The sequence below is a fragment of the Alosa alosa genome, chromosome 14 (assembly GCF_017589495.1).
Source record: "Alosa alosa isolate M-15738 ecotype Scorff River chromosome 14, AALO_Geno_1.1, whole genome shotgun sequence".
Taxonomy (NCBI): domain Eukaryota; kingdom Metazoa; phylum Chordata; class Actinopteri; order Clupeiformes; family Clupeidae; genus Alosa; species Alosa alosa.
The window spans coordinates 17,306,063-17,321,205 of NC_063202.1; the positions used below are offsets into that span (position 1 = coordinate 17,306,063).

The following is a 15,143-nucleotide window of genomic DNA, read 5'->3' on the forward strand; positions in this document are numbered from 1 at the left end:
ATGAACACAACGGTTGTGTTTGCAGCAGCACTGTCTGCGAGCACCGAATTTCGCATTTCAAACGGTCCTGTGTAACTAGGTCACCGAGATGCACCAACGCAAAGCAGGTGGTCTGCCCCGGACTGGACTTCCATAATTACAGCTTTGCGTCCACATGAAAAGTGAGGGTGTTCACTCAAGAAGCTGGAAAAGATGAGCCCAAAGCAGCACTCCAGCAAATGGTCCGCCACTGAGGGCTCACATGACATAACTAAGAAATCTGGGCGTCCTTGGATACAGTCTGCTATATTTACGCATACACTTACTGCACAGCCAATATTTGCACAACACAGATCAAACTTTTGGCAATGGACAAATAGTCAACATTCCACACACTCTGACGTCGAAAATGATATCAAAACAGTGACGAGAGGCATAAATGTTTCCACCACTGAATTGTTGTCATGTTTAATTTAACTGACTTGTTACCACTTGCCACTAGGACTCTCAGGTTATCCCGTTTCAGTGTACCGAATCAATTTTAAAAACACATTACGTAATCCTATCTCAGGGTAAGCTTTGCTGTGTGTAAGACAAGTCGAAACTTGACTCCTGTGTTTTTAAAAATGCATTTAAAAAATCTAATGAATACCAGGTGATTTCAGCGAACTGTTTAAAATGCCATGAGAGTCGGAGTCGGTGCCAGTGGTAGCACATTCCATGGAGAATATTTACATTTGCTACTGAGAGCGCTTGAAATGGGTGGGTTATGTGCCTAGAACTCATGCAAAGTATCCTCCGCAGGAGAAGTCATCTAAATGTCCTCAGTATAATCACAGGAGTGAAGATGGACAACACTGGCTAATCCTGGCACGAACAAGGATGACAATCTATTATGTGGATAAGAAAACTTAACAATGATCCACCTTTGTCGACAGCAGTTTGGCTGCTCTACAGAGTGGCCGATTGAAACCAAAGCCAGAAAACTGAGCTGCTAGGCCAAACAAAAGTCTGTGTCGCTTTATCGGTTATCGTCTGCCCCCAGACAATGCTGTCTGTGTCTTTTGACTGTAGTGCCATGATCTCTCTGTGTGACGGTGTGTGTCATCTTGCTGTCCTTAGACTTTCTAAGTAATGATAGCAAGGTATTGATAAATATGTATGCTCCGATTCAACAAACAAATTACTGGGGCGAAGATGAAAATCGATTCTATTTGACTGAAATAAATAATCACATTAATCCCCGTCACTCGGAACCCCTCCTCTCTGCATGGAGTGGGCATACATCATCGGCAAGGATGGGAAGAGGTGATGGAGTTCAACAGTTATCCTCCCACCACCACTGCCACCGCCCAGAGCAATTCACGATGCCATCGTTTGAATACAGCCAACATTGATTCACACGCTACAGTGGTTCATGTTGTGCATTATACTTTCATGAGGAATCGATCGGATTGCTTCCGCTTCCAGTATGATCTATTTGCCTTGCGCTTCGAGCTCGGCGTGTTTGTTACAGTTTTGCTGTGTATGGCGATCATGCCTTGTGGCCCAGCAGAGCGCCCTTTACTCTCATCTCATCTGGTCCCACCCTGATGCTTTCCCACCCCGATCCCTTCCCTTTCCTTCCACCCGCACCCTCCCCCCTGAGAGCCGAGCCTCCCGAGGTGGAGACGGGCAGTTCCACCCGTCCGCGCCAGTGGCCCTCCTGGCACACACACCCTCTCCTCCGAGCTTTCCCACGCAGGCACGACACATTCTCCAGGAGCAGACGCAGACAAAGACCAGAGCCCGACTACAAAGCTCCCGCCGCTAAAGCTCCGCAGAAAAGGACTCGTCTGAGTGAGGACTCCCACGGGCTGGCGAGACGGATTCCTCGAGGATTAGCTTATTAAGGGTCGCTTTATATGGTGAAGAAATGAGCTGGGTGGTACCATCGTTAGTGAGAAAACACACTGCAAGTGGGCTAGGCATTCTATACATGGGGTGTTCTTGCCTCTCCAAACGTCATATGGGAGTTCTTGGGTGCTATAATACGTTTCTCAGCCCAAGACATTGTCAGATTTTCTGAAAATAATAAACGCCTGTGCAGCAATAACAGGATGCCAGTTGTTTACTAAAGCGCTGTGGCTTTACCAGTGTTGTTCTTTGAGCTGTAGGGGCAAAGGATAAGAAGTATGAAAATATACCTGCCATGTGTAGCTCTGTGACAGTTGATCGACTCCTTTGAGAAATAACAGGAAATATGGAAGTGTGAAGTGCAAAAAATGGAGGTGGGATCACCACAATTTGATACACCGCAGCCGCACTCAGCGTCCATTTCAGTCCATTAGGGGCCATCTTAGGGCTGTCTGGCCATTTCAGGCTTCTGGCTTCTGGAGAGGAAACCACTGACAGGGTGTGCTGGACCCAATGGACTGACAGGGCAGAATTAGACTCCCGAGGTCCAGGACAACAGTGGTGTTCATTGCCAAAGAACACATTACCCTCACCTGGACACGGGGAAGAAAGGTCAGAGTCATCACAAAAGAAGCTGTGTTGGGGAGCAAGCTGCTCGACTTCACAGTGAAGCAGAGCAGCCAGGAGCATGCTGACAACCTCCCTGTGGTCAGACAAAAGGGGAAACGGACAAAACCACAGGTGCTGCGATTAAAATCGGAAATGTTTTTTCTGGGCCTCTGACAGCGGCCATAGAAAACGTTCCATGTCCTGGCCGAAGTGCCATAGAACATTTTGTGGGAGCTGAGGAACAAACAACATTTGACCCCTTGATCTCTGAAGCGTGACTTTTCCTTTGAACTGAAATTGCACCAGTCATATTCAGACAACAGCTGACCACTGGCACAGAACAGAGTGGAGAGAAAGTCCAGCCCGTCTGTCTGTTTTGGATCCGGGGATGGCGGCTGTCAGTATGGCATGTGTGTTACTGGACATTCACGCCAAACAAAAGAGCCAGAAGAGGTCTGTCGTGCCGGCGGCAGCCTCTCTCCTGCTCGTGTTTAACACAGATTAGAGGGCTGGTGCCAAATTCACACCTCGCGTCAGTCTTTCTTCCACGAGCGTGGCGCGCTGTCGCTGCACCTGCAGATGCCTAATTACAGGGCTGAGACGGAGTGGCATGCACACACACCTGAGGCGCCACTCCGACACACACACGCTGAGTTTTTCTCCCACACTGACGGCACCCTAACGGAGGTGGCACCGGTTCTCACGTAATTAGCACGCCGGGCTCCGATCCAGCGACGTTTTAAGATGCCGACGCGCTCGGTGGTAGAATTTTTTTTTTCATTTTGCCGTTTTGAAAGGCCACGTCGTTTTGAAGTGCACCTCAAACCTGGTTTGGATATCATGAAAGTCAAACGCATTGAGCTACAGATCTATGGGAACTGCAGCTTTGGAGAGAATGAGGAGAGAGGAGAGAAGAAAATAAGAGCAGAGTGTGCAACACAATGTTGCCAAATGCAACATTCTTGGCAGATTAGCCTAATTAATGAATCATAGACACAGCACAATGTGCCTATGGTGTTCCTGTGTTCAATGTCACAGCAAACTCAGAGTATAATTTCACCTTGGAAGGGCTTGAAAGATTTATCTTCATAGATTTATCTTTATGTCTACATTTCATACATAATCTGAACTTGAGCAACAGTGTGGTCAGCAGTCCCCGAACGTCTAGAGCAGTGTGAACTCTTCCCTGCTAAGTTACCCCATAAATACATTCTCCATGCAATTTTACAAATTCTTTCATGGCCCTGGGAGTGCATTGTTGGCCGAGGCACAGCCAAATACTTACATGCAGATGTCATTTAAAAATCCTGTTAAATTAACAAATATTTTCAGCTCCAGTTCTGCAGCAGATGAATCATGAGCCAAAGGAGGACCCGGGAAAGTCTTTACACTGGATGTGGAAAAAGGACGTCCATCCAAAACTGAGCTGACAGTCGAACTGAATGGCCTCTCTCTCTCTCTCTCTCTCTATCTCTCTGACACTCCGTCTCTCTCTCACTCCGAAACAGGCCTCACACTCTCTCTCTCTCAGCTGTTGCTCTTCACTGCCACTGCCGACCCGCTGCCTGCTGGTATGCTTTGCCCTGCTGCGCACTCTCAAAGAGGCTCTGTGGCCCTGGCCACGACAGCTAAAGCGCCATTCACTGCCTGCCCTAACCCGCATTCCACATGGGACAGCACCACGTGAGCGCTAATTCACCAGCGAGCCCCGAGCACTGGGGCAGTGCACGCTCCGCACAGGACTGCCACGGCGACGGAGGACACGGGGTACGAAACGAGAAACAGATAAACACAGAAACAAAAACAGTAGTAGCGCTCTAGAATCTTTGGTTTCAAGTGTCCATGGAGGTCGGCCGGGTCACTGTGTATCCTGCCGTCTCCGGCAGACAGACAACACTTGCTACTGATTAACAGCAGGCTACTACGTGGCATGGGGCCATCCTTGCCTTGCCACAAGTGCAAGTAATTGCACCCATCACTTACCTTTCTCCAGGAGAGAGAGGGAGGGAGAGAGAGAGAGGGAGGGAGGGAGAGGGAGAGAGAGAGATCATTGGAAAGTAAAGCAAAGACCTCTAGGCCAGAGGTATTCAGTGCATAAGTAGGACTATGACTCACTCAACAAACAGGGCTCAGAACAAGCTCTGAATTTCTTAAGGCACAGAGGGGAGACTTAGGCATACAGTATATAGGCATAGTGTGCATATAGAGAGTGGAGCTGGGTAGACGAGAGCTTCCTTTAGCATTCAGTGCAGGGTTCCAGTCATGAGGAGATTATTTAAATTAGATTCATCTTCTTGTGCCATCATGGCATAGAGCCAGCCTGTGTTTTAATTCTGAAAATTGAATTTGGTGTGATAACTAAATGCATTAAAATAAGGTCAAGAAGACTTGTTTGTGAACTTTGTCCTATATTTGTAGTGACATAAGGGGCGAAGGATAAAACTTGATAGTGAGAGAGAGAGAGAGAGGTCAGCCAACACCTCAGATTTGCAATTTTCCATTAAAATCAACTCTATGCTCCCTAATCTATTCTGGACAACAATACAATATGTGAGAGCTTTGTCCAAGATCTTGTGTTCTGACCTGTCTCCATCTATTTCAAAACCAGCTGAAAAGCCCGGCTAATCCCTTCGCCGTAATCACAGCCATGTTCAAAAGAAATGCTCATAAATGCTCAGACAAAGGGAAAATGTTCAATTAAATGTCCAAAGCTTTGCAAACTGGTGCAGTCTGTCAGGGGACTGACACTGACCGCCTATCTAAACTTCATCTCAGGGACAGTTTCTCTTTACTCTTGAGGCCTTGGCTAAGTCTCCATTTACCTGAATGCTTTTATTTAGATGCCGATCCAAAGTTCTAATTCATCTTTTAGCTTTAATAAATAGAAGATCAAGATCAAGGATTTCAAATTAATAACATTTTATCGGCATATGCCTCATTGCATCAAAAAAAAGCCAAAGAATTTGATTTTGCCCAAGAAGCTGTGCAAGCTTGTTGTCCTGGATAAAATACTGAGTGTGCCATCGTCGATCCAGATCCCAACTAGGCTACACTGTTATACAATAACTGACAAATACGAGATTACAGCTCATTTGCAACAGATTTGAGTGCTGTCCCAAATTCACAGTTTTCTTCTGGCAATTTGCTCGGTCTGAAGTGCATGCGCTTGAAATCATGCAATCCGTTTCACAGAGAAGACATATGGATGAAATTACAAAGGGTTACATCAAATCATTCCTCCTTGGCCATCACGCTTGCCACATCCCCCTTCTTCAGCTCTTTTGCAAATGGGCACTATTGGCTTATAAATAACCTCTCGGGGACCCAGAGATGGGAATGGAAGTCTTCAACTTAAGTCTTTGTCATCACATGACATTTATGCCCTTCAAGCCTGATACATGAGGCCACTTATTTTTGGGCAGGCCAACGGAATCTCTGGCCACATGAGACCAGATCCACTCTCAGGCTTTGAAGATGACCTCATCTGCTTTGTCCACAGTTCCATGCGCAAGATTCACTCGTTTGGCCTATCTGGCAACCCAGCGAGATATGGCGCTGAAAGATGAAAAAAGACACAAGGCAGGTGGCCATTGGGCTTGTCTGTAACAACATCCACAAGGAAAATGTGTCAGACCCGTGGAATGTGATCAAGAAAGCCAAGAGCGAGGGACCCAGGGAGTGAGGTTCACACGACTGGTAGCATGCAAGGAGGAGGAGGAGGAGGAGGAGGAGGAAGAGGAGGAGGAGTAGGAGGGATTAGCCCCCAGTTTACCGTGGCACCTGCAGATGCACTCACATCCTGCGCACAGCCGGCGAGCGGACGCCCTGGACTCCCATTCATCCCGCATGGCGTGTTTTTATTGCTCACCGAGGGGTGTTCAAAATCTGAGCAAACATGACAACAAATAAAAATAACCCAGCATGCCCAATACCCTGGTGCCCCAGTGATTTTATCAGAGGCTAATGGAAAACAAACCGCCATCGCCATCTCTCTGGCAACAAACAATTATCTTTCAGAGCAGCATGTGTTCTTTAAGTCAAATTATGAAGACACTGACAGACACTTTGAAACTGGTAAATGGCAAATTATTGCCATTACTGGATGATTAAAGATTCTCGTATGGGCCATTAAATTCACATAGAGTTCCTGGAGTACAGTTTTAATAGTGATTGATTTTCCAGAGAGATACGAAAACACAGACGACAGAGGGTCAGCATTTTATAGCAAAAAATTGAATTCAGGTGACTGATCCATTGTCCAGAACTGTAAAAAGATTAAAATGATAAGCAGACACGATGAAACTGTTAAACCAGTTTGTGCAAACCTCAAAGGTATGCATATAATTTATGTAGGCCATTATATATCAATTTACTACAGTATTGTAGCCTAGAAATCTAGACGCACCCTAGCGGCAGCAGGGCTAGTCTAGCAACTCTCTGTTGGCTTGTGAGCTCGAAAAATTAAACTTCTATCAGGCCAATTAAATCGTGCATAGAGTCGTTAGGCGGGCTTAACATAATGATTGATGGCAGAGTTGCAACGGTTTGGCTTGAATTCACTGCTACTTGAAAACAAATAAGATGGATGTTGCTGTTGGCAAACAGTGTGACACGAGTTCAGCTTTTATTAAGTTGGCAAAAGTTTGAACTAGCCAACTAGCTCCGCTGGTGGGAAAACGCATGGGACTCATAGCTGTCCTATTGCGTGCAGAGGGAATTTGAAAGACAACCGATTATCCCACCCCTCGGACTGAGCACTGCGAACGGTGAGTGCCCAGACCCTACATTTTAATGTGGGTCTGGCTCGTCAGGCTAACAGTATTGCTGAAACAGTACAGAAATAATCTACTCATTTTTATCGCAGTTAGTTTGATCCTTAATATTATGTTGCTGCCAGACATGGTACTTAAATCATTGTATGCCCTTATATAAAAGATTATAGAAATGCAGGTTTGCTCAAGTAGACTTACGTAATCACTGACAGTTATTCACAACAATTTGCCACTCATATTCATTCAGTTCTTCATTGCCGTGCATGTAAACTGACACTAAAATCTGCAGAACTTCAGGAATTCCAGTCATCCATGAACGTGCATTCCACATTGCATTGAACAGAAACCAAGACCATTCTCCTGGGGAGGACGTTACCTGATATGTTCCATATTCAGGTGTTTTCTGAGATGGAAAACAGGTCCGAGGCTGGCGAATCATCAGACGTGGCTATCTGTCTGGCCTTGGCTCCTAATCATTAGTCTAGCCTGGGCAGTCTCAGACAGGCAGGAAACCTCAACCTGACAGACAGCGTTGTCCAAAATCAAGCCCTGTTTAATCTCAGGGCAGCAGAGCGAGCGTCATAGGCCGGTGGACTCTGAGCCTGAATCTCTTCTTCCTTCTCTCATCCTCAATATCTCCCTCCCTAGCAAAAAAGGTGAGTGCCCATTTTTACCACTGCTTGAAGGCTATGCTGGGCGTAAGTCCCACTGATGCTATAAGCATTGTGAAGCCTTTTCTAATGACTCACCCCCCGGTGGTCATTAGATGTGATAAGCAAAAACATATAGATAAACGTATAGATAAACATATAGATAAAACTCCATTTGCAATCTGTTAAAGAGTCATTTTTGAATCCATGAATATATAGCAAGTGTAAACAAAATTTGAATACAGTGTGAACACTCTTGCTCTGAAAGAGGGTAGTCTCTTATTATCTTATTTTTTCAAGACTAATCACCCAAATCACTTGAAAATACCACACGCGAGGGCTTCCAAGGATTCTTAGGGAAAAGAATTTTGATTCTAGTCCAAATGACTATTGCATAAGTGGCAAAAACCGTAGGTTGTTTACTACCGGCATATTAAAACTTTATCTGACTAGTGTGCACATAACCTGACAATCAGCAGATGTTTGACTGTTGATAGATCAGCACCTCATTCTTTACCTTCTCCCTTTTAAATCATTTAAGGGACTTTGAAGAGAATGTTGAAATCACTCATCTCAAGGTATACAATAATTTTGGGATGGCCCTGGATGCTCTCACATAGCTGACAGAAGTAAAAGCAGTTCTGACTGAGCAAAGCAAATCACGACTGATCATCATCACCAGACAAATAGATGCCTGACTGATAAACTGACTGACATGTGTCTGTGCTTATTTAAAGATCTGTGCACACTTAAAACCATGAGGGAGGACTCAAAATGATTGAAATGAAAGTGTGTCTAGTCAATGGTCCAGGACATTGTTACTTTGTGGATTTAATGAAAAACATTAAGTCAGTGATCCATTGATCCTAAAAATATGTTCAACGAATCACTTTCTCATGAATTTCTAAATTTGACAAATGAGAAGAAGAATATCACTTAAACACTACACTCTTTATGGAATTTGGCTGATAGTCATGTCAATATAGAGCGGAGTGTTTTGTGTTATGACAAGGGCACTGCAGCCAGAACCGTCTGTTCCCATCCAGTGAGAGACACCCCAATCAGTTATGACTGTGCTGAGAGAACAATTATACGGTTTGCCATAGACTGTTTACTGCCCCGAACAATATATGAGACAAGTGCACCGTTTTATACAACTATATTCAACATGAAATGTTTAAGACTCTCCTATCACACAAGGGTTCAACAGACACCCCTCCCTTCTCACTTTGCCAAACGACTCCAGTCTGTACTACGTCACAAAAAGCAAACCTAAACATGACCCCAAGGTCAAGAGGTCGAGAGGGGTGAAAGGTGAGCCCCAACATCATGCAGGGGTGGCTGTTCTTAAGCCGAAACAGCCTCGTCCAGCACAGGACGGGCTCCAGACTGCGTTCTGCAGAGCCTGCGGGGTCTAAGTTCCGAGAGGACAAACACAGATCTGCGGGTTGTAACCGTGAGAAGAACATTAGGTCGACCCGACTGTGAGACCTGTTTGTCTTAGCTCTGGTTACGCAATTTTTTTCTCCCCCTAAACGGATTCAGGCACGATTTTTTAGCCCAGTAATCAATGCCAAACATCTCATTTCAAGTTGGAGGAAGAAGAAAAAAAATAATTGAAATGATAAAATGTGCTGGATTGGCTTTTTTGTTGAAAGAACAGTGAGGCTCGTATTCTCAGTTGGGATTCTGCATCCTGATTGTTTACTATGATCAGATGTGCTGCAGAATATTCCCCAAAAAATTAGCCTGAGCGAAAAATAAAACCACAAAGCTGGAACGTACACGTGTCGGTGACATTTCATGTTCTATAAATTCCACAACAACAGCTGTTCTCTTCTCTCTCTCTGTTCGCCATCTCCATCATAAATTATTCACGCTGACGATGCAGTGGTGAGGCACAAACACCAGTATAAGCATGTACAAACACACACACACACACACACACACACACACACACACGGAGATACTCGGTGTGTGCAATACAAGGTTTTCTTACCATGCTCACATGTGATCTGGACCGAGTACCAGTGTGTACGTTCCAGGCGCGCTGGGGAGGGCCTGGAGACTCCTCCAACATATGGTTCCATGTCTGAGGACCAGCAGGTGGCCCCCCCCCTCAACCTCTCCTCTAGAGATGCCGATTCTGATAAAGGTTCCAACAGCGCTCCTTTAAATTCTACCCCCCACCTCCGCCAGATGAATGCTACTCCCCCGAGCCACAAAGCTGGCCAAATGGAAATGTACAGCCGTTACACAAGATTTACTAGACCATGGTGGCGTGCCGTATACTCAACACGGGCCTATCACAGGTGTCTCTCCGCTCCTATCATTAGGACTTAAACCATCCCTTTTCCTCTTGGTCTACAGTCATACATTACTGGAGAAGAGCAGGTGTGCGTCCTCTCTCCAAATGACCGGCCTTGCCGTCCATCATCTCCTCTTTGTGGGGCTGTCAGCCCAGACCATTCTCTCCATTCCGTTTCACTGCCCTGCCTTCCAGCTGATCGTTGGAAATGGCATCGGTCTGGCAACGGTGACGTTCCAACTGTGCGCAGTGGCTGAGACCACTGGCACCAAAAGCATCGCCACCCCTGATTTATTGTGCTAAATGCCTCCGCTCTCTGTTTTCTCCAAAGGAAAACAGTCAGAGTGCTCTCTCTCTCTCTCACTCTCTCTCTCTCTCTCTCTCTCTCTCTCTCTCTCCCATTGGCCAAGGGATTCTTTCATCTGTAACGTCAACATGAAATGACTGAAGCAGACCCATGCGGGATGTCTGACAGGCTATGAATTACTTGGGCTTTGACAGATGTGAGGAGTGACAAACGCGCCGTTGTATCAGCAGGGATTAGTTTTTGACTGAGAGTGATGGCTCCAGCGGTTTCCCCAGCTAATTCACGACCTTAAGTATCTCCACATATTTGCTCTGATTCTACTGCCCATTTAGGATAAGTATAAATCATTGCCCTTTCAGATATGATATGAGGTGATAGACATGTTCTGTCCACAAATGTATCTGTATCTCCTGCTAATACATGCATATGCATTATGCATATGGAACATGCATAATGCTAATTTCACCAGGGAAATAAAACATGTAGCTGTATTTGTTGTAGAGTTTTGTTTCATCTGTTTGCATTTTGCACAATAAAAGCAATAGATCCCATTGTGAACTTCTACATATGTTTTCTTTCCGCTAGTCACACCCCATTTACCTGTATACTGTTCCCAACAAGAATGTATTTCCATCCATGACAGCTAAACGAAGCTCAGGTCTAAACATGTCCTCTCATGTGCTTCTGCAATTTACTGAAATTACATTTTTGACTATTGTGATTCTCTCTCTCTCTCTCTCTCTCTCTATTTGGGCCAGCGGAGTGAAAAGGTCAGTGACGTTGTTATTGTCACTTCATCACTTCATTAGACATCATTATCTTGCATTACTTTTGTATTATTGATCCATGTCTCCAGTGCCGCAAACATACTGCATGCACAAGCTTTAACGAATGACATAGGGGTTGTGCCCTACAAATGCAGCTTGCCAAAATAGATCATCCCAATAGTTGGAAGGCCAGGGAGGAATTCTGTTTGGGTTCCATTAGTCATATTCCTCATGTTATTCTCGATCATCTTATTAATGGCATCTACAAGGCCCTCCCATATACACGTAATGAGGTATGCCTGTCTAAACACATAACTTGGCACGCTGCAAGCGAGCCCCTTTTCTCTGCCAGGACTTTCATCTGAACTCTGAGTCATTCCAGGATAGCCTACAGTTAATCTGTGGTCACTCGTTTAAGACTTAGACAGCATCTGGAATATTCCCTCAACACTGGCTTTGAAGAGACAGACACATGCCAGCACAATGGCTTGAAATAGCAGGCGACACTCAGACATTCACACAGAAAACCACAAAAATAATATATGCGTGCAATAATCCACAAAACAATTTGTTTGCCATATTGACTTCAACATCTATTGCAATGCATCAGTAGAACAACGGTTGTTAGAATAATGTTATGAGTGTTGTAACTTTAAGACACATTACTATGATTCCACAGCTGGCTGGCGAAGAGATTTCACAGCCTATTTTCTATTTCTATGCCAAGATCTGCAGTTTAAGGTCTCAAGTCAAATCCCATTAGTATCACACTGTCAGGGGGGAAAACTGACTAAATACCTTCTTAATCTCTTTCATTTTAATATTCAAATCTCACCTAATTCACTTGCAGGGTAATTAGCTATACCGCTGTCCTATTTGTAAGGCACCAGCATGATAAATGTGCTGTATCAGTAACAGCAGGGTCTATGGCGTTTGTGATGGAGGAACAGAGAAGGAGGTCCTCTGTCCTCTAGCACATGGGGAGGAGAGGAGAGAGAAAAGAAGAGAGGTGAGGAGAGGAGAAAAGAAGAGAGGAGAGGAGAGGAGAGGAGAAGAGAGGAGAGAGAAGAGAAGAGAGGAGAAGAGAAGAGAGGAGAGAAGATGAGATGAGGAGAAGAGAAGAGAAGAGGAGGCGAGGAGAAGAGAGGAAAGGAGAAGAGAGGAGACATGAGCACCTAGAGAAGGCCCACAGCCAGAGGAGATCTGTCTACATCCACCTGTCTGGAAATTGGGTCAGTGGACAGCCAGCCATTTTGGCTCTAGGGTGTTTAATGTGTGCCTTAAAATAAGCATCAACAGGGAAAAAGCAGGGCTTTACCTGACACCGTTTCTGCTAGATTTATAATCAGCTTGGAGACAGGGGTTACCTGCTGCTTTCTGAATGCTGGAGCTTGCAAATCAAATCTCATAGCATTGCATTTGGGTAATGATTTTTCATTTTTCACTTCTCAACTAACGGCAAAGTCAAAATGATATTCCTAAATGCAGAAATCCATTGCACTGTGCAAAGACAGAGAACCTTTCCACGAGACAATTTCACAGACCATTTAATGGTTGATGGATAGACAAACCCTACACTAGTTTCCAGGCAAAAGATATAAAGAGCTATTATTTCCAAATCGACAGCAGCCAACATCCCTGCCAGCGGGCTTGTGAGGACACAATACGTGTGCCTTTCCCTTTCAGAGTATGTGGGAGCGTGATAGCTTCCTCAAATAAACTGTGGAGTCTGGCTTGTGGCCCAGTCCACCGCGATGGCACAGGGCTGACTGGGTAGCCTACTACAGCTCTGCCGAGCAGAGGCATGCCAGCTCAGGAATCCCAAGGCCACAGGCAGTACCAATGCAAACACATACTGAGTCAGGCAATCCCAAAGAGATAGATACCGCCAGCTGTACATATTTAATCTATTGAACAGTGAGAGAGTGCATATGCACCAAAGCCAAGACCCTTTGATGACCTGACTGTGCAATCTCAGTCAATGCTATGATTTATTATGAAGTTTCTACCAAGATTTCTATCTGACTATTTTCAATCTTATGACTAATACAGGGAGTTTAGGCCCACATGCTACCATCTCTAAATGTCAGGACAGGTGGCAATAGAGATTAAACTGAGTAAAATTGATCTGAACTTTTTCTTCCCCAGACGTTAATTAGCAGAAAATAAATAACTAAAACTTCAAATCGCTTCATTTCAAGGCAAATTTGTAATGCTTCACATATAGACATGCATTCCTCCAAAATATGAAATTATGCATTAGGCTAAACAAATTAGAAAAAGAAGCAAACTTACCGCCACTCTGATTTCTGATCGATAGTCCCCGTAGAATGCATCTTTGTCATAGAAGTAGGTATCTGCTTCTACGAGATTATCTATCAGGCATGAACCATGAATTTGTTAAGATATCAGCAGCATCATTTATGTTATTGTTTTACATGATGCATGTGGATGGCATACAAACCTAATCAATTGTGACCGGACATTAGAGTTGATAGCGGTATCTCCGCCGCTGGATGCAAGGTGCACGATCAACAGAAAAGCAAGAAAATCAACTTGACGCGCCGCCGAACAAGAAAATGCATCGTCTGGACGCGAGTAAGGGAGTGTAGCTGACCTAAATAGCCTACCTTACTGTTGCCGTTTTGCTGAAATCTTACATTTGGTCTTTACGATAATTTAGAAAATTCACATGCACGTCAGCTTGCACCTGATGAAATATGATGCCACTGTAGACCGTGGTCCTGTTAATTGCGCTGTTTCGGCTAAAATGCGCACAAGCGAGGGAACGATTGCGTTTATAGCCTACCTGTAATAAGTCTGAAGTTTTAAGTATAACAGCTGATAGCTATTCTTTCATTAAGAAAAAATGCTAGAGAAGACACATTAAAATGCATGACCCAAATCGACAGGCAACCAAATCACAAAAGGCACACCTTTACAGAATTAAAACGCCGCTCTCACCAATTGCTCGGAGCGTCTTCTCAGTAGTCCACAGCGAGTAAAATGCAGCTATTTTCCCTTCACATACACCTGTAGCTTTGGCAGCAAATTCTGCCTTCACTTGGTAGCAAACACCTGAATGACAAATCTAGGATTCTTTAATATCCCAAAAGGTATAACTCCATAAAGACAGACCAACCTGTAGCATAAGGGCAGGGCCTATCGTTGACAACTTCTTGGCGAAGTGCAGCCTTAGACAGTTGATGCCGAAAAGGTCTGATAGAGACCATGTGTACAAGTGTCGGCTCTGATCGTGCAGGGAGCGAGTGGTCTCATATTTATACAAACCTCTCTGCTTCAGGTTTGGAACTGCGCTCACTGTTTACAACAGCTGAGGCAAACCACGCCCACTCAAATGTGGTTGGTCTTCTAAATTCCTAAGCAATCCTTTTCGCTCAGATTCCATTTACAGTAGGCTACAAACATTACGCCAACGTGTGTGAATAAGAACAGTACACTAGGCTACATTATGTATCGAGGAGTGAGTAAGGAGGCTCGTTTATCCTCTCAAGCAGAGGATCTTGAGCATGACTTCCTCCCGACAGAGAGGTTTTTCTCTCTCTCTCATGTAGACCGAAACCTAGCCAGTTAAGCCACTAATGAGTTCAGATTTAGGGTAACATGTGGAGAGTTTATAACGCGCGCGCGCATTTTGTAGCCTGTTGTCAAACTCCATCCTCAACATTCAGACAAATTATGAATTTCGAAATATTAGCCATAACGGCACACAGATGGATAGGCTAGTTCAAAAGGGATGGACAGAATGCAGTCCTGCACAGTGGTAGATGCGTTTTCACGATGAGAGCCTGTTAACCGGCACAATAAAAAGTGACTTTCGACGCAAATAATCGA

The 15,143-nt window shown here is 44.8% G+C and overlaps 1 protein-coding gene across 1 annotated transcript in view; it reads right to left on the reverse strand.

The window, feature by feature from the left end:
* LOC125307283 (cell migration inducing hyaluronidase 1) overlaps positions 1–14,462 on the reverse strand; it is a 62,940-nt gene extending 48,478 nt beyond the window's left edge. Inside the window, exons 1-3 of the mRNA XM_048263175.1 lie at positions 14,431–14,462; positions 13,753–13,800; positions 13,584–13,663 (exon numbers count right to left, since the gene is read on the reverse strand). The gene's annotated coding sequence lies outside the window, so the exon portion shown is untranslated. The remainder of the gene's footprint in view (positions 1–13,583; positions 13,664–13,752; positions 13,801–14,430) is intronic.
* Between the last annotated feature and the right edge of the window lie 681 nt (positions 14,463–15,143).